Source organism: Heliangelus exortis, chromosome Z (assembly GCF_036169615.1).
Source record: "Heliangelus exortis chromosome Z, bHelExo1.hap1, whole genome shotgun sequence".
Lineage (NCBI taxonomy): Eukaryota > Metazoa > Chordata > Aves > Apodiformes > Trochilidae > Heliangelus > Heliangelus exortis.
Genome location: NC_092454.1, coordinates 31871038 through 31898472, shown reverse-complemented (window position 1 = coordinate 31898472; position 27435 = coordinate 31871038). Strand labels below are relative to the sequence as shown.

The window sequence follows — 27435 nt, the reverse complement described above, 5'->3', positions numbered from 1 at the left end:
CAGGTGGGCAAACCAGAGAGACTCAGATTGGACTACTTCACAGAGGAGAGGACCTGAGTTATGATTAGATCTGGTTCTCCTTTCTAACCACTCTCTCCCTGGGAGGGTAATTAAGGCTTGGGTAGAGTAAACCTTTCTAACTGCCCCAGGGGTAGGGTTAACCCACCCCTAGATAACCTCTTTGAACAAACCATTCAGAGAGATTAAACTCTTGAATTCTTCGTGTGGTATTCTAAGACCATTACCCAGGAAGCTTCTACAAAACACATCTTTACTTAAAATAGGGCAAGATTATACAGCTTGTAAAGAAACACACACTGATATTACTCTCAAGACAACATGTTCCAACTGTCAGAACAATCTGCAAGAATTTAGCAACATTAGAAATGATCTTACCCTTCTGTGCCAAGAATAAGATTAGAAACAGAAAGAGAGAGAGAGAGAGAAATGAAGGAAGAGGGATTTGAAAACATATCACCACCCCTGGATGCAGCAACAATCTCATCATGATGTTGTGGTCCTTGGGTAGCAGGCACATGCATCCAGTGTTTCGAGTCTGGACCTTTTATGCTACCTAGCCCTGCCTCTCCAACTTTTTTACTTCGCGTGTTGGGTTTGGAAATGTTCTGGGCATGGGGAATCAAGTGATCACTTGGCCCCCCCAACAAAGTTGACCAAGCAATGACTCTTATTTTGACACACGAACTTTTTCCTTAAACGTCAGAGTGGTCTTTCACAAGATGGAACTCTGCCTTTGCAGGACTCCTCTTCCTGGCCACTGTTCCTTATCAAATGAGGACTGTGTCCTCTTTATCAGTTTACCAAACTAGGAATTCCTCTTGCAAGAACAGTCTTATTTATCAGGGTGCCATCTGAAGAAGGGTCTTTCCTTGTGAGAATATTCTTAAGGGGGCTTATTGAATGAGCACATCGGAGCACCAATGTCCATTTTGTCATGGTTGCTGTTCTGAGACAATTATTAATATCAGGACGCTGCACCCTGTCAGATGCTGCTACATGGGAAGTAAAACATCTGCAAGGGTAATAGTTGTTTGGCAAGAAAAAAGCCAGAAGAAAAAAGGTTGCCCCTTTCACCTCTCCCTGACTTTTATTGTGCAGCAAAGTGTCATATGATGTAAGATAATAATTTGTACAGTTCAAGTTAGCTGTCTTGGCTCTTTTCTACTCCCAGACTTTTGACAGGGAAGAAGGGAGAACAGAAAACAAAGATAGCCTTAATGTTATGGAAGTGTGCACTGTTCAGCAACAGCCAAAATAGAACTCTGTTAGCAGCACTGTTTTAGCTACAAATACAGAGCCCAACACCTTAAGCATTGCAGAGTAGAAAGTTAATTTCATCCTTGTCAGATCCAGTACTATGATAAATGCAAATACCATTTAGAAATGTTAATGTTATGGACTCTTATTGTTTCAGAATGAATTTTGTTAGTCGGGCAAATATTAGATTTTTTTTTTTAATTATTATTAAAAATAACATGAACATGCATTGCAATTTTCCACTTCTCAGAAATTCGTCAGTTTTTTACAGCAATGCATTTGAAACAAGATATTCCTTTGTTTTGTTAAAATCATCTTCGTTATTTTTCTGGAAGCTGTTATCAAAAAGGAAATGGAATTATTTCTTAGAAAATGCAACATCTAAGTGTTGGTAAAGTAGTACAGAAATCTCAGTTAATGTAGGCAAATCTGTAGCCTTCACCTCGCATTAGTCTTTCTCTACCCTTTGCATTGTTTGTAATTTAGGTTTACAGAGGTTTTTTTGTTGTTTTTTTTTTTTTTTTTTTTTTTTTACTTTGAGGTAATTTTTTTCCCTCTTTCTGTCTCTTTCCAAATGCTAATACACTTCTTTTCTCAAGTCCTTCCTTCCTGCCCCTTTGGCAATAAGCAGTCATTTTGGGGCATCTGCAATGTCTGTGCCTGTACAGAGAATGTTGCATAGTTCATTACAACTAAGCCTTCTTCTTTGTCTGATAAAGGTTAATGTTATTTTTGCTTTAAGTCAAAAGGCTAAGGGCTTTTACTTTTATTTAATCACCACTGAAATTTTCATCAACTCTTCTTCCTCAGATACCAGATGAGTTTGTACTCTGTACAGATAACCTATTTATATAAATCTGATAAACAGAAGCTTCTGTACTAGATGTACAACAAACAGATAATTCCCATTATAATTATGACACTCAGGAATAGCTCTTATAAATGCAGTAATGATCTTGAGCTAACATTTGATAAAAATAGATTGTTAGGAAAGATCTAAATAATCTTTTGTCCCTTTGTTTTCATCGAAGAAAAACTTCTCATAAAGCATTTCAGACACTGCTGAAATGCTCCTTGTAGTATAGAGACCCACAAGTCATGCCTAATGCACACATGGAGCTGTGCACTGCACTTGTGAGACTGGCTCTCTGCATCCGCGACTTCCCTGGGTAAACTGTTCCTGTGTCTTACCACCCTCATGGTAAAGAATTTCCTCCTAATATCTAATCTAAATCTCCCCTCTTCAAGTTTTAAACCTTTTCCCCTTGTTCCCTTGCTGCACAACGATGGTACAAGTCCTACCCTAGTTTTCTTGTAGGCCCCCTTCTGATATTCAGTCTCATCTCCAAGCTGAACAGCACCAACTTGCTCAGTCTTTCTTCATAGGAGAGGTACTATAGCTCTGATAATTTTCATGGGTCTCCTCTGGACACTCTCAAGGAGCTCTATGTCCTTCTTATGTTGGGGACTCCAGAGCTGGACACAGTACTCCAGGTGAAGTCTCACAAGAGCAGATTAGAAAAGGAGAATCACCTCCCTTGACTGGCTGTCTATGCTTCTTTTGGTGCAGCCCAGGTCAAAATTGGATATTTGGACTACAAGCATGATTGAGCTCATGTTAAGCTTCTAGTCCACTGCCACCCCCAAATATTTCTCCTCAGAGCTGCCTTCTGTCTGTGTTTGTGCATGGGATTGCCTCAACTCAAGTGGAGAATCTTGCAGCTGGCCTTGTTGAACTTCATGCAGCTTTCATGAACCCACTTCTTGAGCCTTCCAATATCCCTCTGGATGGCGTCCGTTCCCTCCAGCATGTTGAATTCACCACACAGTTTGGTGTCATCAGGAAACTTGTAGTGAGTGCACTCAATTCCACTGTCCATGTTATTGACAAAGATGTTAAGTAGCACTGACCTGTGTACTGACCCTTGAGGAGCACCACTCATATGTCTCCGTTTTGATATTGAGCCATTGATCACAACTCTTTGGGTGTTACCATCCAGAAAGCTTCTTATCCAATGAGTGGTCCATCCATTGAATCCATATTTTTCCAGTTTAGAGACCAGAATGTTGTGTAGGATAGTGTCAAATGCTTTGCACAGGTCCAGGTAGGTGATGTCTGTTGCTCTGCCTTTGTCCACCGAGGCTGCGATCTCATTCTAAAAGGCCACCAAATTAGTCAGGCAGGAGTTGTCCTTAGTGAAGCTGTGTTGGCTGTCACCAATCACCCCTTTGTTATCCACAGCAGAGCCTTCAGGAGAATCTGCTCCATGATCTTGCCAAGCACACAGGTGAGAATGACTGGCCTGTAATTCCCTGGCTCTTCTTTTTTTCCCATTTTTGAAAATGGGGGTTTTGTTTCCCCTTTTCCAGTTGGCAGAATCTTTTCCCATTTTTGAAAATGGGGGTTTTGTTTCCCCTTTTCCAGTTGGCAGAATCTTCACCAGGCTGCCATGACTTTTCAAATATGATGGACAGTAGCTTTGCAACTTCATCTGCCAGTGCTTTCAGGAGCTGTGGATGAATTCCATCAGGTCCCATGGACTTTTTCTCCTTCATGCCTTTAGATGTACATAGTCTAGTTTTTATTTTCTAAACCTTAAGAAACATCCCTAATTACAGAATCAAGGCCTGCAAATTTGTACTTCAGTTTATATTTTCATCAGCCACGGCACTGTAGGTGTCAATTGTTAGTTCAGAGGATATTGTACAAACAGTAACTACTGCAGAATATTTGCAGGTGGAAAACTGAGAGGTATTGTGTGAGACTTCATACACTTATTGTACAGATACCTCTTCTTGTTTGTTAAAAACTTGACATTCTGTCTCTAGAGACTGTCTTAAGTGCCTTTAAAAATGCACCCTGAATCCCTATCTTTTATTATTATGCAGTGGGTTCTTATTCAGTTTATAATATTGTATTCTTGAATGAGGTATAAGCATGTATGAACATAATAAAACCTCATCATTTGTACACCTTATTTGTCTTTAAAAGTTTAACCAAGAAGCCACTTTAAAGTAAAAAAAATAGCTTGCCCTTTTGTTTAAAAATCTTAAAAACATGATTGGAAATCTCTTCATTAAGGTTAGCTCCCAGCGCTTGCACTGTCTCTGCCTTTTGCTGCTGTCAAGGTCTGGATTGCTATTGAAGTTGGGGCTATGGAGGTTTTCTCCTTCCTTTTGCTTGGCTGCCTGGTGCTGCCACTGACTCAGGTGTGCAAAATCTGCTGTAATATCAAAAGCAACAGGTGAAGAATGGTTATAGATTTTAATCGGCATAGCAGCTAAGTCATGTTGTTATGTTGTCATTGTTAGTTTGGAGATCTAAACTGCAGGGTTCTGATGCCACTGCATGCAAGTCATAAGTCTAAGAAAAAGGGGGATTTTTTTTTCTTATTCATATTTTGATTAAAAAACAAAACAAAACAAAATGAAAACCAAACCTGACCCCCCCAGACAAAAACCAAACAAGCCCCAGTGTTTTATGCCACCTTTCAGATGTGTATGAAAATGTATTTTAGTGCTTCTGCTAAATTTACTACAGCAAATTTATATTTAGTAAGATTAATTGGCACAATAAAAATGTGAATTGGAAAATGAGGCCAGTGGGAAAAGAATATGCTGTGACAGAACTGAATAAGGGATCAAAGTTTCTTTCTCATATTTAAATCCTTCCTTCTATTAAAAAATAAGCTGTTTGCAATTAAGTAAAGAAAATACTTTCCTTTCAATATCAGTGCTGATATAAAGAATTACTTTCATGGCATATAGTCAGCAGTCTCTGATTTTATGCGGCACTTTCTACTATTCCTTTTTTTTTCATGACTGCTGTATTTTCTGAGCCTTTCTTAGAGATGTATTTCAATATAGTGGACTTGAATCATAACCATGAGATTATAATTGTGATATGTATGTTTCATATATTAACAAATATCACGCTTTTTGGTTCATTTGTTTAGCAAATGTAATTTCAGTGATGCTTTTGTATCTTGTGGTTTTAATTGCTTGTTAATAACAGTGTAGTGCAGAAAAATCTTCACAGAGACAAAGACTTTAAAAAGACTTCACATAACACAACAGGTAGGAAACAGCCTTCATAGACAAAATTTTAAAAAATCAACCTTGCACTTTATTGTTAATTGACATAAGAATGTTATTTCAGTTGCCTTTAGCTACATCTCAGCTATATAAACAAGTATCATCCTGTGCATTTATTTAGGCTTTTGCAAAACAATCAGATAAGCAAGAAAACGAAAAAAGGACAGATATATTTATTGGCAAAGTACAGAGAAGAAATTTCAATAGAAAATTTTAAAATGTTAATGGTAAGAACAAAGACACTTTTTTCAGGCAGGGAATCCCTCTATCTTCTCTGATAATGGATGAGGTGACAACAAAGGCTAATTGTCATATTTTTACTTAGGGAAATATTTTCCTGTCCCACCAGCTCCCTGTCCACATGACTTATTACGGACTATATGTGTGTCTTTTAAAAATCCTGCTTGTATTTTAAGTCTGGCACATTTGGGTTTTTTGTTTTTTTTTTTCCTTAGGTTTGGTTTTGTTTTATTTTTAAATTAAAAAATGTCTACAAAATCTGACATATTTATATGACTTCATTAATTCCACTTTCCTGCTTAACATTTAAGGGTAGCATCAATTTCAGAAGAAGCAGCAAAAGAGAGATGGAAACAATATTTGTCAAAAAATTAAATAATTTAGGAAGTAGGCTATTTCATATGGACATATTTAATTAAGATCTTGCTGAAAGAAAAGACAAATATAAATTTATTGAACAAGATCTGTGGTCCAGACTTTTAGGGTCTGAAGAGAGATACTGAAAAACATGCAATTCTTTAATAGCTTGTTGAAAATTTGCACACATTGTACTGTGGGGCCTGTGCCAAGGGTCGCTTTAGTCTCTTAAGGAAAAACAAAAACAATACTGGGACAAGTGCAGCAGGCCTATTGTGCTTTCCCCCCTTTCTTTTGTTTTAATGAAAGGATACTGTGATGCAGGTAAAAATAATATATCTTTTCGACTTTCTTTTCATGCATCTGTGAAACCTGAAGTCAAACTGAGTGGGCCAAACATGTATCTGCTGTAGTAGGATAAAGATTATTCCAGAAGGCATTACTAACGTAATCAGTCAATCCCATCTGCTGAATAAAGTTTTAGCCCAAATATCTTCCACTAAGCCCATCTAGTACAAGTCCTGTGAATGCTGGTGCACAGCACAAGCAGAAAACTGGGGAGACCAGGGTGCTGGCAGCACTTGAAGCTGCAGTAGTATCAATCAGGTCTCTGTAACATCAGAGGTAATATAAATTCTGAACCATGCTTCATGCTACAAAGGTAGGTGAAAAATTTCTTTAATTCTTTATGAGGTTTTTTTCCCTTTCCTCATCTTTTTGATTACACAGCTCACTGACTTGTTCTACCAGAGCTCTGTTTCTAGCGCTACAACTTGGTGTAGCTGTGCTTTAATCAGTGAAGATGTGCAGGCCTTCAGCAGCTGAGGACCGGTACTTCATTCTTATGTGTAGAATGAAATTTTTTGTAGTATTCATATTTCTGTAATCTTGGACTTGGAATGCTAAATGTGTTCCCTTCAATTACTCCATGTTTTCAGTTTAAATCCAGTTGATACTGAAAGGTTTTCCTCTCAAGTACCTTGATACTCTGCAACCAGACTTTGGTGTCTGTGGATTGGGAGTTTATTGCAAAGACTAGGAAACTGAGACCTGTTAAATGAAGGTAGTCCTTATTTGTTAAATCTTCCTCCTTCCTAAAGTAAAAATAAATGCTTTCCGAGATCTTATCATGTACTGACTCCCCACTTCTATGTGGCTTCTTTACCTGTTATTATATTTAGTTCTTTTAATTTGGTGCAATTATATACCATTAGCAGCAGCAGTAGATTTCCATTACAGTGAATTGGACAGGATGTTATATCACTGTTGTTATTATGCATTCCACAGGCACAATTTTTCCACTTAGTTTAAATTTTGAGCAGAGATAGAGATTTGTAGATTGGTTGTAAGATGGCTTATCTTAATAGGTTAATAAATAGTTAAGTTAGTTAATCAGATAAGTTAATGTGTTGTTTTAAACTATCACCTGGTATCTCCCCTGTTTAGGGTTTGCATAGGAGGTATACCAAAAACATGGCTTAAATGTAGTTACAAAATCAAAGCATCTTTTGTTTCTTTCTTTGGTTTCAACTTTGGTTGAAAGTTAGATCCTTTTTCATGAAGTTCCCACTGAACCAGAAAAAGGTTAATGTGTTATGACAAAATTCAAGTTAGATAAGAGTGTAACACAGTAACTTGAAAAGCTTAATTCTTTGTATAAAGAAGGCCAAAGTTCTGTTTATTTCACTCCCCCCTCCTTTTCTGAATGCATTCAACTGTAATAATCAAAGAAAATTTGTTTTGTTGTTGATTCTAACATGTAGCTTCACTATTGCTCTACCATCTCCTGCTGTGTCTTCAGTTAACAGGAATATCAGAAGGTTAAAAAAGAAGTACTTGAGAGGAAAGGTTTTACTCATGACATGAAAAGAATGAACCACTAAATCAGTACAGGATGCATAATACTGCTGAGAACAAGAAGTGGAAGATGGAGAGGATGTGATTGTAAGGGCCACAGACCTTATGAAACTGGCCAAGAGCACAATGCTGTAGCTTATTTCAAGAGCATAAGGCAGCAAGGTGCTTTCTCAAGAGTCTTTGAATTAAACAGTGAACTGTTAAGCCATGAAGCTTTCTAAAAAGCTCAGTGTTGTAGAGAAACTACTTCCGAAAAGTCATGATGGCTAAGCACTTATTTAGCTTGTCAGGAATTCTGTCAAATATAAAACACATGTATGTCTGGCAATTTTATTTCATCAATAGTGAACTAATTACCAACTTCAAAGGGCAATTATTTACAATAAAAATGTAACAGTGTTTGATTTCTCCTCTTCTCTTAAAAAATACAGGAAATCTGAAATGTTTTCCCCAGTTCTCTTTTCATACAGAATTCACTTACAGTTCACAACCTGCTGTAGGACTTTGAGCCTGTCACAGAGAGTCAAGTTCTGGAGGTACCTAATTTGATTGCTGCTCAGTGATCTTTCTTAAGCTTCAGCATGGGTACACATGTCAGTTATGGTACCCTAGAGGGGTATTCTGTACTGGACACCGACTATTTTCAGGAAACTACCTGTGGAATCTGTTTGTTTTTATTATAAACATTACTTTCTTGAAGCTTTTCCAGACTTGATGGTGACTTGGATTTTGCAAGCTAAAAAATGACCTAGTAAATAAATGTTTTGTCTCCTTTTGTTCATTCTCCAAGCTTTCAGTTCTCAGTAGAGCTAAACTTCAGCATAATTTTATATTTCCATTTCCTTGCCATTAGTCCAAACTTCCCTTTCAATGCAGATTAGAAGAATTTCTTGGGAAAAATCAAGCCAGCAAAAAGAACAACCCCAAAATGGAAAGCCTGAAGTAACTGTGAAATCTATTTCCAGACAACTGTTGGAAGTAGGGTGCTTTGCAAATATCATCAGTGAAGCAAATCTACAGTTCATTTTTCCTGTTTTACAGGCTGAAAGCTCCAAGAAGAGATGAGACATTTAATGGGAAAGATTAAGCTAGAAGATAGAGTGAATAGGCAACAAGAAAAAAAAAAAAAAAAGGAAAAAATGTGGAAATTCTACAAAAGAGAGTTTGACAACAAAAGAGGAAGATCCACTGGTGTCAATGTCCGTATCTGCAGCAAATCTAGAACAGACTATGGAAGTAAAGCTAAACTATAGCACTCAGACTCCTGTGGCAGTTTCAGGTAAGGCATGATTCTACTTGCAGTCTTTCCTTTTCCTGTTTATGATCATATGCTAGATGTGGCCTTCATCTTTTGAACAATGGTGGGAGGGAAAAGGAAGACAACAAAATGATCCTTTGTACTTCTGCTTCTTTTGGAAAGGACACAAGGAAACACTTGCCATGTTTCTTGTGAAGACCAAGTTGTCTACTTAATTTGCTTTAAAATTACTTACCATAGGCCTTAAAATTGCCTGATACAGAACAAACAACTCAGCAAAAGGATTTTTTTTTTTTACTGCAAATGAAGCTGCAAAAAAATGACTCTTTTTTTTTTCTTTTTTTTTTTTTTTAAAGCTATATATTTCGATGTGTGCATGTATAACTTGGACAAATTCTACTTTTGTGGTAAAAATTGATGTAGTTTAGAAGAAAAGAGAAGGATCTGGGGAGACATTATAGCAGCCTTCCAGTTCTTAAGGCTTGCTATAATAAGTTCTTAAAGGGGTGCTATAGGAAAGATGGGAAGGGAATTCTGTATTAGAGAGTCTAGTAACAGAATGAGGGGTAACACCTTCATGCTGAAAGAGGGTAGATTTAGATTGGATATTTGGAAGAAATTCTTGTCTGTGAGGGTGGTGAGACACTTGCACAGGGAAGTTGTGAATGCCCCCTCCCTGGAAGTTTTCAGGGTGAGAATAGGTGAGGCTCTGAACAATTTGGTCTAGTGGTATGTGTCTCTGCCCATGCAGGGAGATTGAAATTAGATGATCTTTAACATCCTTTTGAGCCAAAATCATTCTGTTTTTCAAAGATTCTTATTCAGACTTACCAAACCATATGTGATATAGAACAAGTCAAGATTAAGTACACAACTCTTAATTCTCTGTTCTAGAAGAACCGATCTCTAACAAAACCCAAACAACCAAAAAAAAAAAAAAAAAAAAAAAAAAAAAGTTAAAAAAGCAAGGAGGAATATCTTTGCCACTTCTATACCATGTCAGATGGGGAAGCCTAGAGCAGTAATTTCAAACACAGATAATGTTATTTGTCATCCCATATTGTTTGTTTGAGCTTACTGTAGGTTTCAGTTACTGTGTAGTAATTTCTGAAATTTTATTTAATTGACTTGTCAGTCAAACTGCATTCAGAGATGCTGTCTCCAAAACAGCCACAATAAAAACCCAACCTGATGTATATTATGCTAGTGTGATTTTATGTATCTTGTGTCCAAATGCAGTTGACTAGTGTTGGCTTTTTGGAAGTTATTTTTAAGTAGACAACGTCAGCTTCACCAGTCATATCTCCTCAAACAATGCATTAATTAATATACATAAAGTACATTGTACCTTCATTTATGAACTGACAAAAATATCAGGAATACAGTTATGTTTTCAGCAGAGCTGGAGTGAATTATTCTTTTTAATTTTTCCTCTAGTAACTTGATGTAAAAATAAATGAAAGAAAATAAAATGTAATTGGTTCATGGAATATTTGGCCGTACTGAAATGCCATGTGCTGGCATGACTTCTAATTTAGCAGCAGTGTAGTCTAGTCTAGTTAGTATTCGTGCTCTGTGATGCTGACCTGCGGAACAGGAAAAATTTCTGTATCCCCACAGATGCAACACTAAGCTGTAGTTTGGTTACTAATGAAAACCAAACAGAGCTACCAAGTCATCAGTTTGTCTGTGGGCAGGTCACACTGCTGACTGTAGAAGAAGCAAGATTTTAGAATTCTGAAAGTCTTTATTTTTTTTTATTTTTTTATTTTTAACTTGTGGAAAATTTCTGAAGCAATTTCCTTTCAGACTGATCACACCTGAATATATTTCTAAGCATTTTCAAAGGATATAAAAAAGGAATTTGCCTATCCTTGTCTTCACTCTGTTGTCTTCAAACAGTTGCCAGTTCATCATCAGAACTTACCCTTACCTCTTGACTTGTTCTTACAACTGAAGAACTGAGGACAAAGGTTTCCAGAAAGGTGGCCATTCTTTGTAAACATCTGGAAAACAGAGTGTCATCGACACAAAAAAACCATGCCCTCCCTAAGCTCTCTATTCTTCATGTTTTATCACTCTCAAATCAGCTGGAAAACATAGAGCAATTCAATCTACTTTGTCTCAAATTTCTAATAAAAATGAAGGAAAAATAAAAAGATAAATATTATATATATATATGTTATAAAAAATAAATAAAATAGTCCCTGAAGGGACATTAAATGAAACTTGTGATTGTGTGATGCTTTCCAAATTATACCAACACAGTAAAGGATTTTATGATTCAAAATGTTTGTTGTTTTGAGAGAAAAAGCTTTTGTTTGGGAGTCCTAAGGTGTATAACAGATGGTACTGAACAGTAGTTATAGATGATATTCATAACAGAAAATAAAAAGCCTAAAGATTATATTGACAGGTTGCACTGAAGGGAAAATACTCAGTGAAAGATGCAGGAATATAGCAACAGGCTGAAGTATTATGAAAAAAACTAACAAACAAACAACTAGACTAGATGGGCACATTGATGGACACTTGTTAAGCAGCATTTCATTAATTTTGACCTTATATTCAATATGTCACCTAACAAATGTGAAAAGCAGGGCAGTTGCTGTGCTTGTTATTATACAGGACTGGCTACCATTTATCTTTCCATCCTACTGATGAAGCATGAGTAGGAAAATCAAAATTAATGTTTTTGGCTATTAAAATGTTTTTTTTATTATTTTGTGTGATTTAAGGCTGTGGACTGAAAAAAACAACAACATTACAGGTTAATGAACCATTTACCTTTTATTTTATCTATGTTTAACTTGAACTCTGTCAATTAAAAAAACCAAAACCAAAAACCACAAAGTACTTTCAGTAATATCCCTTTTCAGTGTTCTTAAAAATGAAATACACAACAGCCGGACTGTGTCTAGCAGTGCTGCAGCTCTACATAGTAAACTGTCTACCAGGTATATATTTAACCTTATGATCTCTGTTGAAGATGACAGTCTTAAATTTGACTTCTATAGGCTTTCCCTCACCAGCTGCTGTTATAATGTTAATTCGCTTTAAAAGTTGTAATGCAGAGATCATTCTTTTTTCAAATATCATTGATTTGTAATAAATTGCATTGAAAGCTTTTTTTTTTTCCTTTATTTACTTTTTTTTTTCTAAAAGTCTTTCCTGTCTTAAAATTTTGATAGTCATTCACATTAGACTGTGAAAAATTTCCATCAAAGAAAGTGATGTTTATTAAGCAACTTTCTTCAAAGCAGTTCCAGGAGCTAAACTGCTGGTTATTGTGACCCATACTTATTTATGTTCTAGAACTAGAAAAGCAGTCTCACATTTTTAGGGCCAAGAAGGAGACTCTGTACCTCTGAAGCAAAGGAAGGTGGTCAGCTTTCCATTGGCACACTGGGTGTTGCACCAGTTAGCTATTTTCTTACAAAACTTAAATGATTGTTTCACTTTTGTTGGGCTTTTTTTCTAAGGATTTCTATATTTCAGTTGGTCAGTTTCTCCACTAATGGCACTGAAGTAATGTATGTGAATCTGAGCATTTCTAAAGTGGAATCATGGTTGTCAAAATGTCTTCAGAGAAATCATCTGGATAACATTCTTTATGCTCTTCTGCTGGCAGGCACAGCTGTACTGCTCAATTATCTTTTATCTATGTGTTTATAGTTGGCAAGAATTTGCACTGCTAGCCATTAAGCTACAGGGCACTAAATGGGTTAAGATGTTTTGCAGGATGTGTTCTAAGATGATCCTGGAATGGAGAGTGAGTCTATAAACATTTTTACAGGCCATGTAAATATTTATGAGGCAAGTATTATGATCATCCTTGGTAAAAATGGCCAAGGTTAGCAGGGAGTGCAGATATTTGGTAAAAGATTCTACTTCTGTACAAAATTCTCTTTATCAAGTTGTGATTTTTTTCATGAAAATAGAGGGCTACAGATTTTAATTTCCCTGTAGACATCTTGTATATGCTTACTGAAGGTGCAAACACGTAAAATTTGTCTCACAGGATACATTCACACCTTCCATGACATAGTATTGTGATAAATATGTGCCATTCTTCCTTGTAGAAGAGGAAGTTGTTTAGAGCTTTGGTCAGTCTCTTTCTTTTCCTTAGCATCACCCTCAGACCAAAATGTCCTTAAAAGAATGTTGTCCAAGTGACTTATGTTTGTTTCTTGTATCAGGCTGACTCAGGCTCAGCATTATCTATATGTCTATATCTTTCTGTCTTTGCAAGCCCAGGAGATCTAGGTAAAAAGTCTCTCCTCTCCTCTCCTCTGCTCTCCTCTCCCCCACATGCATATGTAGATATTTATTTTTAAAAATTGCATCTATTGAATCTTTGAGATTTGTGAGTAAAATTGGAAAGAAAACAGCTTATGGTTTTTTTAATATTTGAGAAAACTTTATCCAGCTGCTCAGCCTGACATTGTACTACACTTCATATAAAAAAAAGCAAAGTTGTCATATTCATTTTAGAAAAGGCTAGCAAGAGTAATGTTGATATTTACAGCTCCATAAGGTAAAGCACTATCTAACTCTTCATAATGCCAAATTTACCAGACCAGCGTTGCTGTCTAATAAAATTGTAGTTGGCACATTTGATAATGAAATGTCGAACTCTCATAAATGACTGACAGCAAGACAGGAGAACCTGGTCAGGAAGAGAAATTTTCATTATTTCCCCTTGTGTCCATCACTTCAAAGACTGAAAAAAATATTTCATTGGCAAATTTGATGCAGAAGTGGCTGTCATTTATCTTCTCTGGACATGATATAAAGCCACCAGAGGCTCCCTCTGTAAACACTTATTATGAGTCTAATCATGTGGCCCAAAGTTAAACAGCAATGCTCTGAAATAGATGTCTAGAGCAAATGTCAAGCTCTTTCACAAGTGTGTTCTGTCTGCTCCTGCAGTTTTTCTGTTCTGCAACTCAAGCTCCTGTGCAGCACATTAAAAATATGGACAATAAATATAGAAAATATAGTCTTTAAAGTAAAGAACTTGTGCTACAAATTGGGTTTCTGTCAGTAAGAAATAATAGCTCTAAACCAAATGTAACCAGTAAATTCTTCTGGATTTATTGCAGCTTATTTATTATTATTTATTATTTCTTATTAGTTAAGTAATAATATCTATTTCTTCATTGCACTGAAATACCTGAGTGCAGCCCAGACTCAAGCTCTGCAGTTTCTGTTTACTCTTTTTTACAGTTTTCTGTTTACTCTGTTTCCTGTTTAAAATGTATCAGACTTATTATCATCAGCAAAATCTCATCAACAGACCCCCCTCTTTTGTCAGGAGTAAAAAGATAAAATGTTAATGATCCTGATAAGCCGCCAGAGAGCTAATGCAAATTGGTAACAAATACAAAACTTCCAGGAAACCTGAATACAAAGGGAAGACCCGCAGCTACCAATCTGCAACCTCTGGCAATAATGGATGAGAAGAAGGAACATTTTACTATAAAAATTCAGAGGAAAAAGGCGAAAATCAGCAGCACGCCAAAAGCCTAAATAAAGAGAAGCGAAGCAGAAGCGAAGCAGCAAAAAGCCAGCAGCAGAACAAGAAGTGAAAACAGATACGAAAACGAGAAGAGCACCAGAGAGCAACCCCACGGGTGACTCCAAGGAGACAGCGATCCCGGCGGTGAGGAGGATGAAAAGAATGCTAATTGCCCTCTTTCTTTTCTTAATAGCCGTTTCCCTGGGGTGATTAATTTGCTTAGAAACCTGCTTTCCCTGTGTTTCTCTCCCACTATTAACTCCCACTAAGACTCCTTTCAACATGGTGTCATTTTCCGTGAAATAATCCGTTCTAATTCGTTCAAACCATAAAGCTGGTTACTTCTGCAGTTTGTAGGACATATATGCACAGTGGCTAATATTTCATCACAAACAAAATATACAATATTAATAATTATGGACCATGACCCAAGTCCCATTTTTTAATACTCTAACTGGCATGGAAAACATAACAGAATCATCATAGAATGGTTTGGATTAGAAGAGACATTAAAGATCATCTAGTTCCAATCCCTCTGCAGGGGGCAGGAGCATGGGCCACTAAACCCGTCCAACCTGATTCTGAACACGTTCCAGTAAGGAGCATCTACAGCTTCCCTGGGCAATATGTTCCAGTGTATCACCACCTTTACACTAAAGAATTTCTTCCTAATATCCAGTCTAAATCTACCTGCTTTCTTCTTGAAATCGTTACCCATCATAATATTGCCACATGCCCTTTTAAAAAGCCTCTCTCCAGCTTTCCTGTAAGGTTCTCTTCAGGTACTGGTATGACACAAGATGCTCTCCCCAGAGGCTTCTTTTCTTCAAGCTGAACAATGCCAACTCCAACTCAGCCTGTTTTTATAGGAGAGGGGTTCTAGCCCTCTGTTCATCATGAGGTTGTCATGGGCCCACTTCTCAGGCCTGTTAAGGTCCCTCTGGACTGCCAGACCACATGGCTTGGAGTTACTGACAACTTGCTGAGGTTGTACTCCTTTCCCCCATCCATGTCAATGACAAAGATGTTAACCAGTCCCCAGTACTGAACGTACAGGAATGCCACTCATCACAGGTCTCCATTTGGAAGTCAAACCTTTGACTGTAACCCTTTGAGTAGGACCACCCGACAAGTTCTTTATCCACTGAGTCATCCACTGATCAAATCCATGTGTTTCCATGAGTTTACAAGAATTGTGATTTACATTAGAAACTGATCTTCCTTAGTCTAAACTGTGTGTAAAAGTTTACATGAAGCTTATTCATTCTGCCCATTTTCTGACTGTCTGGAGTCTCATTGTACTTCAGGCACTCATCAGCCTGCTTCAGAAATCATTAAAATCCCCTGATCTGTAAGATCTTAAAGATAGCAATGGCTTTTAGATTTACATTATTTTAAAACTTCTGACATCCATAAGTCATTCATTGCCTTTGGGGGAAAGCAGTAAAAGTAATATAAAAATATTCTAATTTCATCTTAGAAATGGGCATGAGACAACTGGTTTAAGCAAGCATGGTGTTCTGAGTAATGTCTTTTGCTGTTCAGACAAGTTATTTAATTGAACCTGTTATTTCTAGTGAGAGGGTGTCATCTAAGGATGATCAGAAGAGAACTTATTTTCTGTGAGGACTATTATGATAAAAGTGTGCCTTAGTAAGTGATGGTCTTGTTGAGAAAAAATGGTCATAAATAAAGTCTATAAATAATGTAATTGTAATCCAATGAATGGTAGGATCAATGTGTCTGATCTTGACATGAATTCTAACTGTTTAAAGAAAATTCAGCCTTGAGACATACCCTGGAAAATAGTATGTGACAACTATTACGACCATGGTGGTTTTTTGGAGGTTTTTTTTTTGTTGCTTTGTTTTGGGTTTGTTTTTTGTTTCTGTTTTTGCTTTGCTTGTTTGTTTGTTTTTAAGTCTGTTATGATAGAAGCAGAACCATTGTTTTGGGGAATTTAAAAAAGGATAGTTAAGGATACTTGTGGTCTTGTACACTTACATCTATTTTTGTTCAGTTAAAAAATAGGTTTTTACAGCTTATGGTGTTTTATTTGTAAAACATAAAAAAGTTAAAAAAGCACATTGTATGATTTTAACCAATTATATTCCTGTGGACTTGGTAAATTTTTTTTGCTGTTAAGAATGAATGTCTTTTTCTGATCTAGTATTCCTACTGAAATATGCTTTAAAGCATCTCTTTGCTAAAGATACATAAGAAGATGTGATTTTGATCTCTTCTTTTTAGGTAAAATTTTGTTTATATTCCTAGCTTCCAATTCACAGTGATTTTTCTTCTATCTGTGATACCTCATGCAATTATCTCTGCCTCTATTACTAATTATCTAATTATCCTGAAAGCTCAATCATTCAGCAAATCAATATTCTGTCTGCAATTACCAGTGTTACAAGGTATGGTACCTCATACATAAACATTAATTTTTGAATTGTGAATCTAGTTTACATTATTTTTTGCTTCTGTAAGTGGTTGTTGTTTTTTTCCCCATATTGATTTATCAGTTGATACATACATTTATATTTATGTCAACACATGAAATATATGCCAGTAATAGATTGTCTAATGTTCATGTCAACAGAATGTATCACTTGTAAATGGTCAGCTAAGATTTTTCAGCTTATTAAGTTTTCTTCCTTCCATAAATGTAAGATGCCTTCCACTTTATCATAAATTCTTTAAAAGATTGTTTGCTGGATTTTATAGGTTGGCTGAACTCTTAAGGATTTGGTATTTGCTTAATACAGATAGCTTCTTACCTGAGCAACTCTGGGAATTTAGAAAGGATCCAGTTTATATGTTGGCATGGGAAAGCCTTATTTATATATAAAGTATGTTTTGTAAAGCCATGCAGTTAAATTAATGCTGTTCTTTTCTCTTACTTCAAACAAGCTGCTCATTAACAGCTGTCTACTGCAGTTATTTTTCTTACACTCTTGTTTTCTTATAAGTTGTGGTGTGCTTTTTATTTATTTGTTTATCTACTGTGGATCTACTGTAAGGAATGATCTCTGAAGATTAGCTTCTAGTATCACTAGAACTCATTGTTCTTACTTTGGTGCTGAGCAGAACTTATTCTATAGTGGCTTTTGTCTCATGTTGCACAGTTGATCAGTATTAAAAATGATTTCCCTGAAAAGCTAGAAGAACCTGGCTTTTTCTAGTGCCAGTAACCTTTGTTTCTAGCCTTTGTTTTAATGCATTGTAACATTTTGTTTCCTTTATGACAAAACACTTTGTTTTAGAAGTTCTAACTTATGGGCATTATCTGATCACTTATGTCCTGCATGACATCCTAGTCTATGAATTGGAAAGGTATTAATTAAATGGATAGGCCACTCCATGTGTAAGTAATTGGCTGAATGGTCACATTTAAGAGTTGTGGTCAATGACTTGATGTCCAAATAGAGAAGAGTGACAAGTGTTAAATTCCTCAAGGGTTGGTACTGGACCTGGTGCTGTAGGAGATAGGTACAGTGGAACTGAGTGCATCCTCAGCAAGTTTGTTGAAGAGCCAAGCCGTGTGATGTGTTTGGCACACTGGTGGGAAGGGATACCATCCAGAGAGACCCTAACAGGCTTGAGATGTGGGTCCATGCCAATCTCATGAAGTACAACAAGGCCAAGTGCAAGGTCCTGTACATCAGTTGGGTCAATTTCAAGCACAAATCCATGTCAGGAGGAGAGTGGACTGAGAACAGACCTGAGGAAAAGGACTTGGGGGTGATGGTTAATGAGAAGCTCAAAATGAGATGGCAATATGCACCTGCAGACCAGAAAGTCAACCATATTCTGGGATGCATCAAAAGAAGTGTGGTCACTAAAGTCAAGGTTAACTTCACATCAACCTTCACATCCCTCAAAATACCCTCTTTTTTTACTAATACCAGATCCAGCAGCGCACTTCCCCTCACTGGTTCCTCAACCACCTGCATGAGCAAGTTTAATGCAGAGCTCAGTAGGAACTTCGTGGACTATGCATATCTAGTTGCCTTTGCAAGAAATATCTGGGTGATTGAAATTCCCCATGTGAATCAGGGCCTCTGATCATGAGGCTTCTTTCAGCTGCCTGTAAAAGGCTTCATCAACCTTCTCATTAGGTGACCTGTAGAATAAACCCACCACAGTGTCACTCATCCTGAAAATCTGTTAGCTGGCTGGTTGACCCTCTAGGGCAAACCTAAAGAACTGAAAAGCAACTCTTCCAGCAGAGGGGGGGAACATGCTAGGCATGGTTTCCTGAGACTTTGTGTCCAGTTTAGTGGTCAGGGCAAACCAAAACCCAGGCAACAGAATTTCTTTCTGTTAATCCCCTTCACACTCCCAGGGGAAAGTAAAAGTTGAATAAGGAAGAGAGATTTAAATGTTGTAAGTTAAAACTAGAACAGGTTTACTGGAGCAGGGAAGGACGGCCTTCAATGTTTGTTGATGTAAGTATCTGGAAGTCCCTTCCCGGCAACTGATGGAGTGAGATCCTGCAGAGCATGTGGGGATCTGTTGACAAAGAGCAAGAGCCACTCTCTAAGATATCTGGGCAAAGGAAAGCAGGAAGGAGGATGAGGACACAAAGGGACAGACTGACTTTTACAGAGGATGTCAGGAAATGGGACAAGATACTGACAGCTTTCTGTTCCAGCCCTGGATCCCTCAGGGTCCTAAACAACACCTTCCCTCTAGGTACCCAGGTTGGGTACCTAGATTGGTACTGCTAATTTAGCCTGTTCTCCTCAAACCATAACACTTTGTAATGTTGCACTTCAATGTATATCCAAAAGAGAAACATGGGTGCATACACAGATTTCTAAATACAAACAGAAAAAGTATTTTGAAAACCATGGGGAAGGTTCTCACACATTATCAAGACAAATGAGCATTTTAATAAATATTTGATAAAATGCTATTCTCTGCTGAATTGTTTATCTGTTTCCTCTCTGGAGATTGCTGATGTCTTTCCTTAGATGATATTGTCCCCCCTATGTTTTGATGTTTTAGCACCCCAGTTGGCAAAGGTATTATATGTATGGAACAGGAAAGAAATGTTCCTTGGACACAACTAAAATGTCTTACTTCCAAGTGCTGCTAAAATGATCTAATGAAGTTAACCTGGTTGGTATGTTATTCACTGATCAAGAGAATGAGCAACTCCCAAGCATTATGGGTGTGTGAGTTGCTGCCATAATGTAATGCTTAAGACAAAAAAATCAAGTGGCATGCTTACAATAAGTACTTTTGAGCTTGTTTTCATGTGAGAGTATTAACCCAGTTTTGTATATTTGCTTGGAATGAGAAGTTATTACAACTATGAACTTGGCAGGAATAATGAGACAAGTTCAAATTTTTTGTTGGCACTATCACTTTAGTTTGAATAGTATAACACTTAGTAAAAGAAATTTAAAGAAGCAAGAGTCTATGGACTAAAAAATCTTTAATGAACTACTTAATATATGAAGAGGGCTAAAAAGTGCATTTCAGCATTCAGATCCTGAGCCCATCCTATTGAAGGTTTTAATGTTTTTTTGCCTTGATTTGCTGTAAGACTGCTCACTCCTATTCACTGCAAGCTTCACTATACAGGAAAAGTGCAGTTAGAGACCTCTGTCTGGATGAAACTTTTTATTTTTAAAAAAATATTTTTTTTGTATGTGTTATTTTGATGCTTATAGTTCTGTGTAACTGTAAAAGATTGCAAAACATATTTGTCAGCCAAGTCCTCCCTTCCTCCCTTTCATCTCTTCCTTCCCTTCCTTCCCTTCATTCCCTTCCAGAACTCGCAACTGTAGTGCTTGAGTCTCAGGCCAGTTTTCATGCCTTTTTTTACTACGCGTTATTATTTTACAGAACAGCATTCCACATGTTTTCAAAAATGCTAGGAATCAGTGCCTGACCTAAGTGCTTGACCTGTTAGCATCATCAGTAAAATACTGATTGAAAGAGCAATCAGGATTGCTTTTGTTTTGTACCAGTTTTACTTATTTTTTCTTTATATCATAAATGAAATATTTGAACTCAGGTAAGTTTTATGCTACTAAAGACTAAGTAGAAGCTGTTTTGCCATAAATACTATCCCAGTAGAAAACATGCAATATGAGGTAAATTTTGCTGTAAGCTGTCCTCTTACTTGAAGAATACTGAGAGGCATGGATATGTGAGAGATTTTTTGACAACAGCTGGGTAAGCATATTCATACAAGGATCCTGTCAAAAGCCTCTTGCAGTAAAGGCTTGATAATTTCTGTGACTTTTGCTACAAAGTTGTGATGTTCTATGCTTTGTTTTGGAAACATCTGAAAACAGAAATCAGTTTGTGGTTCGTGACCTGGGAAAGGTCATCCCCTCCTTACAGTGCTCACTTTGCAGACATAGCTGAGACACTGCTTTGATTCTCAAGGCGCTGGCATTTGTAATCTGACAAGCTGGGAGCAGGGAAGAATGCAAACAGAAGTGAAATGTTCTGTTAGATTTTCTCCTGATTGTGTTTAACAGAACTACAAGTTACTTTCCTACAAACAGTGTAGCTAGAAGTTTTGTTGCTGTAAGCTCTTGTTAATGTTTACTGTAATTTCTAAATGCTTCATACAGGTGTAATTGCTTTTCTTTCTCTAAGCTGAGGTTTCTTCTTAGGCACTTTGTGGTCACTTCTTTGCATTCCAGCACAGAGGGATCCTGGCACTGCAGTACATCTTCCAGTGCATTGCTCTGGCATCTGCACCTGCCTCAGCCAAAGAACTGCCAACTTTGGTAAGATTGACTTAAGTTTTAAGGTGTAAAGAATATTAATGCTATTTTGAAAATCTAATTAGTTATATTAACCAATTCAAAGAAAAACATCAACTTCTTTGTGAGAAGGTCCATTAAGAGGAAGGGGTCCTGATGGTGAGAAGTCAGCATCAGTAGAACAGACCAGTAAGCCTATCTTTGCAGACATAATTTACTCATGATTCAAGATCCCAGGAAGTGGTTTATTTTGCTGTTGCACAGAGAAAGGGTGGGTTTGTGGCAATACTCAATTTAATTTTTTTTTTTTTTTTATTAAATATATTTTAGAAAGCTGCCTTGTCTATTCACTCAACCCAACTGATGAAGAAACTGTGTGAAAAAAAGCAGTTCCTGAGAGGAGGTTGCTTCAGTGCATGCTCTTGTGCATGTAGATATGTATATATTTTTAGGAAAATAGAGAAATAAATTAGGATTCCTTTTTTTGAGACAAGGAAGATACCTGTGAATATTCAAGAGTGTTACACTACTGAAGGGAAGTTGCACAGGGTTTCTGTGAAGGGTGACTCGGGTAGAAATGATATGGCAGGGCAACAAGGCAAAGAAATATAATCTTGATTTGCTTACCCAGAGTCAGGAATGTTTGCAGGACTTCTAGATTTGTTCTGAGGTGGGAGTTTTACCTGCTGTGGGCAAATCTGTTTCTTCAATCAGTGTTCATAATTGAGTGGGGATTTACATACTGAGAAACATCTTGTTTTATGTGGTGGTGGTGGCTTTACTCATTGTTACTAACCTAATTTAATAAGGACCCCTCAGAACTGACTCTAATCCTTGTTGCTATTTGTCAGTGCTTGTCAGAAGGCCTACATTTACAGCATTGATTATTTATGATGTTCAAATGAATATTTAATCCCTTTTCATTAATTTCATTAGCTTTTCAATTCTTATCCTCTGTGACCTGCTGTGTCAGTAGCATTCAACAACTAATTACAGGTCACGTTTTACACAAATTTCTTTTAATGGGTTTGTAAGGCACTGACTTCAATGTAAGAGCATAATATGCTTTATCACAGTCTCTCTCCATATACAAATTGTTTGGGTTTTTGTTTGTTTTAATTGCAGCTGGAATGCTGAAGTGTTGGAAAGTTTTAATTTATGCTGCTTACAGAGGAGGCAAGGTGATTTTTCTGATTTGATAGGGTACTTCAATAGTTTGTTTTTTCCTCTCTATTGTTCATAATTTGTGTACATCAGTGGTGAATTTCCGTTTTGTTTGTTCACCTAACTTGGGCATGCCTGTCTCTGAAGTTCCTCAGTGTTTTGGGATAAATCTAAATTGCACTTTTCCACCTGCAGTTTCAATGAAATCTCACATCTCTCCATTTCAAGACCCGTTGTAAGGTCACAGTGCTGTTAACATTCTACCACTGAAAAATATGTAATTTTATCCCTTTTCTTTTGTCTTCTGGTTTGATCTGCAATAACAGAATTTTGCATCTCATATCCAAGAAGCTGTGTGTTTTTTTAACACATCTTGTGTGGAACTTGGACAAGAGATCCTTCTGAAATCTGACTAATTTGCTTGTCTGTCCTTGTTTTTGCTAAAGGCTGTAAAGAATTATAAGATGCAAAGGAAACTTTGATATCTTTTTTTGAAAGCTTATGCTTACATCAGTCCCTTCAGGATCTAAATGAGTCTCTGGTATTGATATAATACCTTCATGAGTTTTATGATACAGCTGGTATCACACGTTAAAGTCACATTTGACTAATTTCTGACAGATTAAGAAAAGTTCTATTTGTGTTAATTCTGTCCTGGTGAACAGTATGTCAGAGACTAATGGTCATGTCCCAGTTTCTCTTGCATAAGTGAGATGGCCAAGGAAGCCACCTGGAAAAGTTACTCCCTTTTATTACTGTTGTGGAGCTTGTAGTGGTTATCTGTCAAATGTACCTTAAGGAAAGAAAACCTAAATTAGAGAAATTTTTTTTTTCAGTTAAAAAAAAAAATTAGTAGAAAAATCATCCTCAATTTCTTAATGCATTAAGATACATGACATTAAAAACTAGAATAATACATTTAAATGGTTAAAGTGTGACTGTGTGCGAAGGAACACTCAAGTTGATAGCATGGTATGGATTGCGTATAAATGGGAGAGAAACAATATCAGTGGATAAATGAAATCTTTTAGCTATGAGATATCCATTGTGAAAGCAAAGAGGAGAAGAGGTGTTAAGATAAAGTTTAAAAATACAGTGATAATGAGAGATTGATAGTTTGTGAGACAACAGTGAGTTTAACAGAACAGGTCAGCGTTTATATGCAGGCAGAAAATCTAGGGTGTAGCTGGGAGCAATGAGAAAGTAATTGAAAATTGCATCCTGAATTGAAAAGCAGAAGTCTGCCTTTGTGCATGCAGAAAAGTACTGACATGCACATGGGAATGTAAGACAGATATTTTTCCAGGCAGCTGAATTTAGAAACTGCAAGCTTTTGTATCTGAAAAAAGGGAGAAATTACTCTTTTAGCCAAGGATGGAGTAATAGTGTTCACATTTGAAGCGAATGAGATAGCAAGTATGGTTACATACACTGTTTTTTGGAGGCTATGGGGATACATCAAAAAAGTTGAGGATGAAAATTAATGGGAAGGATATGCACATCTCAATGCTGGGACTTTGGAGGAGAATTGCCACTCTTGTCTGAAGAAAAAAATGCTTTAAGAGATATGTCTGAGATATAGGAACAGACTACAGGCTTGTTTCTCATGGTAGCATTATTTCTTTTTAAAACTGATTCAGATATACCTGTTGTATACAACTATCTTTTGTATACTCTGGTACATACCCATGCAAAGTAAGTTGGCATGGGCTTGGTGCCAGTTTAGAGAAGATGTGGGGGTGATGTACTTCTTTGAAATGGAGGTAAGAGAATATTCATCTCTTTACAGATTTAATGAGAAGTCATCTCTTTAGTTTTCAAAGCTCCCTTGCTATAAGTTACCTGTAATACTTTTGCATGTTCATTCTCGCCTGATCAATTAATCCAGTCAAAACATTCCAGTGTAAGTGCTGGCTCATTAGGCTGCTTGACCATCACACAGAAACTGTGAAGTATTAGGATGAGTTAATAATTGTTTATCTTTCTACAAAATGTTTTCATAAAGATTTGAAGAAGGGTTGATTTAAGATAAATGTAATAATGATTGAGGACAGAGAGTACTATTATCTCCATTATCTTCTGGGAGGATGTTTTTAATAACCAAAGATATGTAAATGCCATATAAAGTAGATTTTAATTTACCTTTGGTAAAGAGTGACTTTTTTCTTAACTGGCTGCCATGAGGAATAAAAAAACCAAACAAACTCAAATGAAAAGTAGAAACAAAAAGCAATAGTTGCTGAAACGTTTTGGAAACCATTTTTTCTAACATGTACCTGCACAAAGCCCTATGCAACTTAATCCCCTTAATTCATTAATTTCTTCCATTTGGTGTATTTGCAGTTCACAAACTTATCCTCTTTGCTGTTGAAAAATTGAGTTGGGGAGAAAAGTAGTCCAATGTGTACTTTATTTCAGTGATTAAATTCTTTTCCCAGAGGCTGAGTTCACCTGAAGCTCTGAAAGCGTTCTTTGAATACCATGTCACTGAGCAGTGAAAAATAGGTACTTTGTTCAAATATATTTTCAAACCACAGAATCACTTAGTTGAAAGCATCAAAGCTTTGTAATATCACTCCTGAGAAGGTGGATTGCTTGTTTGCCAAAGGTGTGGTTTTAAGCCAGTTTGCAGATACTGTGAATGAAACCCCAAGGCAGTGATATCCCCCCCCAGTCCAGTGTATTTGATATATAACTAGGACAAGAATTAATAAAGAAGATGGCAGCTATATATATTTGAATATTGAATATAAGAATATTGTCCCTATTTCCATAAAGCTGTCTCTGTATCTTCTAAGAAGAAGAAATATGGGAATACAAAACCCTGATTCTTGAAACACTTTTTGGGGTGTCACTGTCCTTCTCAATTTAATTTTCTGTTATATAAAATACGAATTGCAATGGGGTAAAACATGTTTGTCTTCTTGCAGACAATCTGTTTTATTGCCAGGGAGGATGTACAAGTTGCAGTTTTTCCATTAATATAAAGGTAATCATGAAAAAAAATCAGAGATTCCATGTGTTGCAGCTGGATCTTCAGGACATTCTCTCATCTTACAGTCTCTTAAACACAAATCTTCTGACCACCAGGCAAAGGCAATATTGGAATTCATACATCATATATTGTTTCTGACACCATTTTGTAACTGAAAGAGAAATCCTTTTATATTTAGCTTTTCCATATTTTTTTTCCTTTTTTTTTTTTTTATTTAAAATAATGCATTTTTCAGCCTAAGACTTCTTTTTCTGCCATCAGAGAAGAATAAATATTGTGCTAACCTCTAAATTTGGGCAATAATTTTGCTTGCCCTTCTTTCTATTCTTTCTCTTTTCTTATTACTGTGTTTGTCAGTTACTACTTACCTAGGGAAAAAAAAAGAAAAAATTTGAAGGTTTGAAAACAAACTTGCAGTGATTGCAGATGGCAAATAAAGGATTGACATTGTCTGTAGTGGTTTCGGTAGGATAGAATTTCTAGCATCTGTGAAAGGTATTAAGTATTACAGACCCATGGCAATTAAGTGTAACATTTTTGGCTCAATAATCTTACAGTAACTGAACGTGGATTTAAAATATACCTACCCTTAAAATGTTTTACTTTAAAAAGAGTCACAATACTCAATGCGACAGAATTTTATATGGTGAATTGTTAGGACTGGCAGCTGGAAAACAGAAGTTAAAAGTATAATTTCTAATTACAGAAAAACAGGTAGTTGCTTGAATTAAGCTGGCTGGTCTGTCACTGAAATGCAGGCTTGGCGTTCTTCTCTCTACTCAACTCAGTGATTACCACATAGTGTGAAAACAGAAAAGCATGCTTTGCTTTCCTATAAATCGTACATAGATATACCTGTAAAGTGCTATAGGGCTTGTGATGTTCTACAGCCACTGTACTCAATATTTTGTTTATTCATCAAGCAGTCTTTGTTTTAATTTAGTCTGTTCTATGAACAAATGAAATAAAGTAGCTTTATTTAAAAGCAACTGGTAAAAAAAAAAAAAAATCTCAATTTTTTAAAAGCATTAAGTTAGATTAGTTTGCATCCTGGTGCACCTTAGGAAAATTAGAGATCTTAATATCAGTAAGTTTCAATAGATTTTTCAAACATTAATTTCTACAGTGACTAGTGTATAATAAAGATAGATAAAAAAATATGGGGAAAGTTAGTGATTAATCCATTTTACCAAAATGTGTAACATAGAATGCCTGATTTCAAGTTTGGAATTGTAGGTATTACTTATCTAGGTTTTCAGGCAGAGAAGATAAGAGAGAATCTATGGAGACAGAAGAGTACAGATAGGCTAATAGGAATCTTGTGTTTCTTCAGAGGAAGCTTTCACAGAAAATATACTGAAAAATTGACTGTGCCCTCAGCACCTGATTTTTTTTTTTTTTTTTGAGAGAATGAGTGCTTTTAGCACACATGAAAAAATGCTACATCTTGTAACTAATATGGAAGATACTAAAAAAAAAAAAAAAGAAAAAAAAAGTAAAAAGATTGCTGAAATAGTCATCTCCAGCCATCAGCCATTAGCACTTCAGTTATTGCCATCTGCAAATAATTTACCCATCTTCTGGCAGCTGCTTTCCAAGAGACTGTTGTGAGACAAAGCTGAACCAGAAGAGGTTTTGCTCATGATGCAGTTAGTATTATTAGTTTAAGAATAACCTCTCCCTTGTGTACCTGAAAGAGTACCATCAAATAATGGGACCAGCTAAAGAGACACCACCAGCCAATTAGAGCTGGATGGGTCAGCAAGGTAAGGTATTTTGTTAATGAAGCAGATTATTTTAAGATGTTAATCAGTACACTAAAGATGGTTACAATAAATCTTCAGAGAGTTAAAAACTGAAGTATGTGTTTTCCTGTATTTGCTAATGATGCTATACAAAAAGTAACAGTTAAATTTTACCCCATAGTTTATCCTTTTGT

At 36.4% G+C, this 27435-nt stretch overlaps 1 long non-coding RNA gene across 1 annotated transcript; it reads left to right on the top strand.

Moving 5' to 3' along the window:
• Positions 1-3691: 3691 nt before the first annotated feature.
• LOC139790130 (uncharacterized) lies at positions 3692-27266 on the top strand. Its single transcript, XR_011723408.1, has 4 exons — positions 3692-4523; positions 8869-9106; positions 21668-21775; positions 27194-27266. It is a non-coding gene; the product is annotated as an uncharacterized lncRNA (long non-coding RNA).
• Positions 27267-27435: the final 169 nt, after the last annotated feature.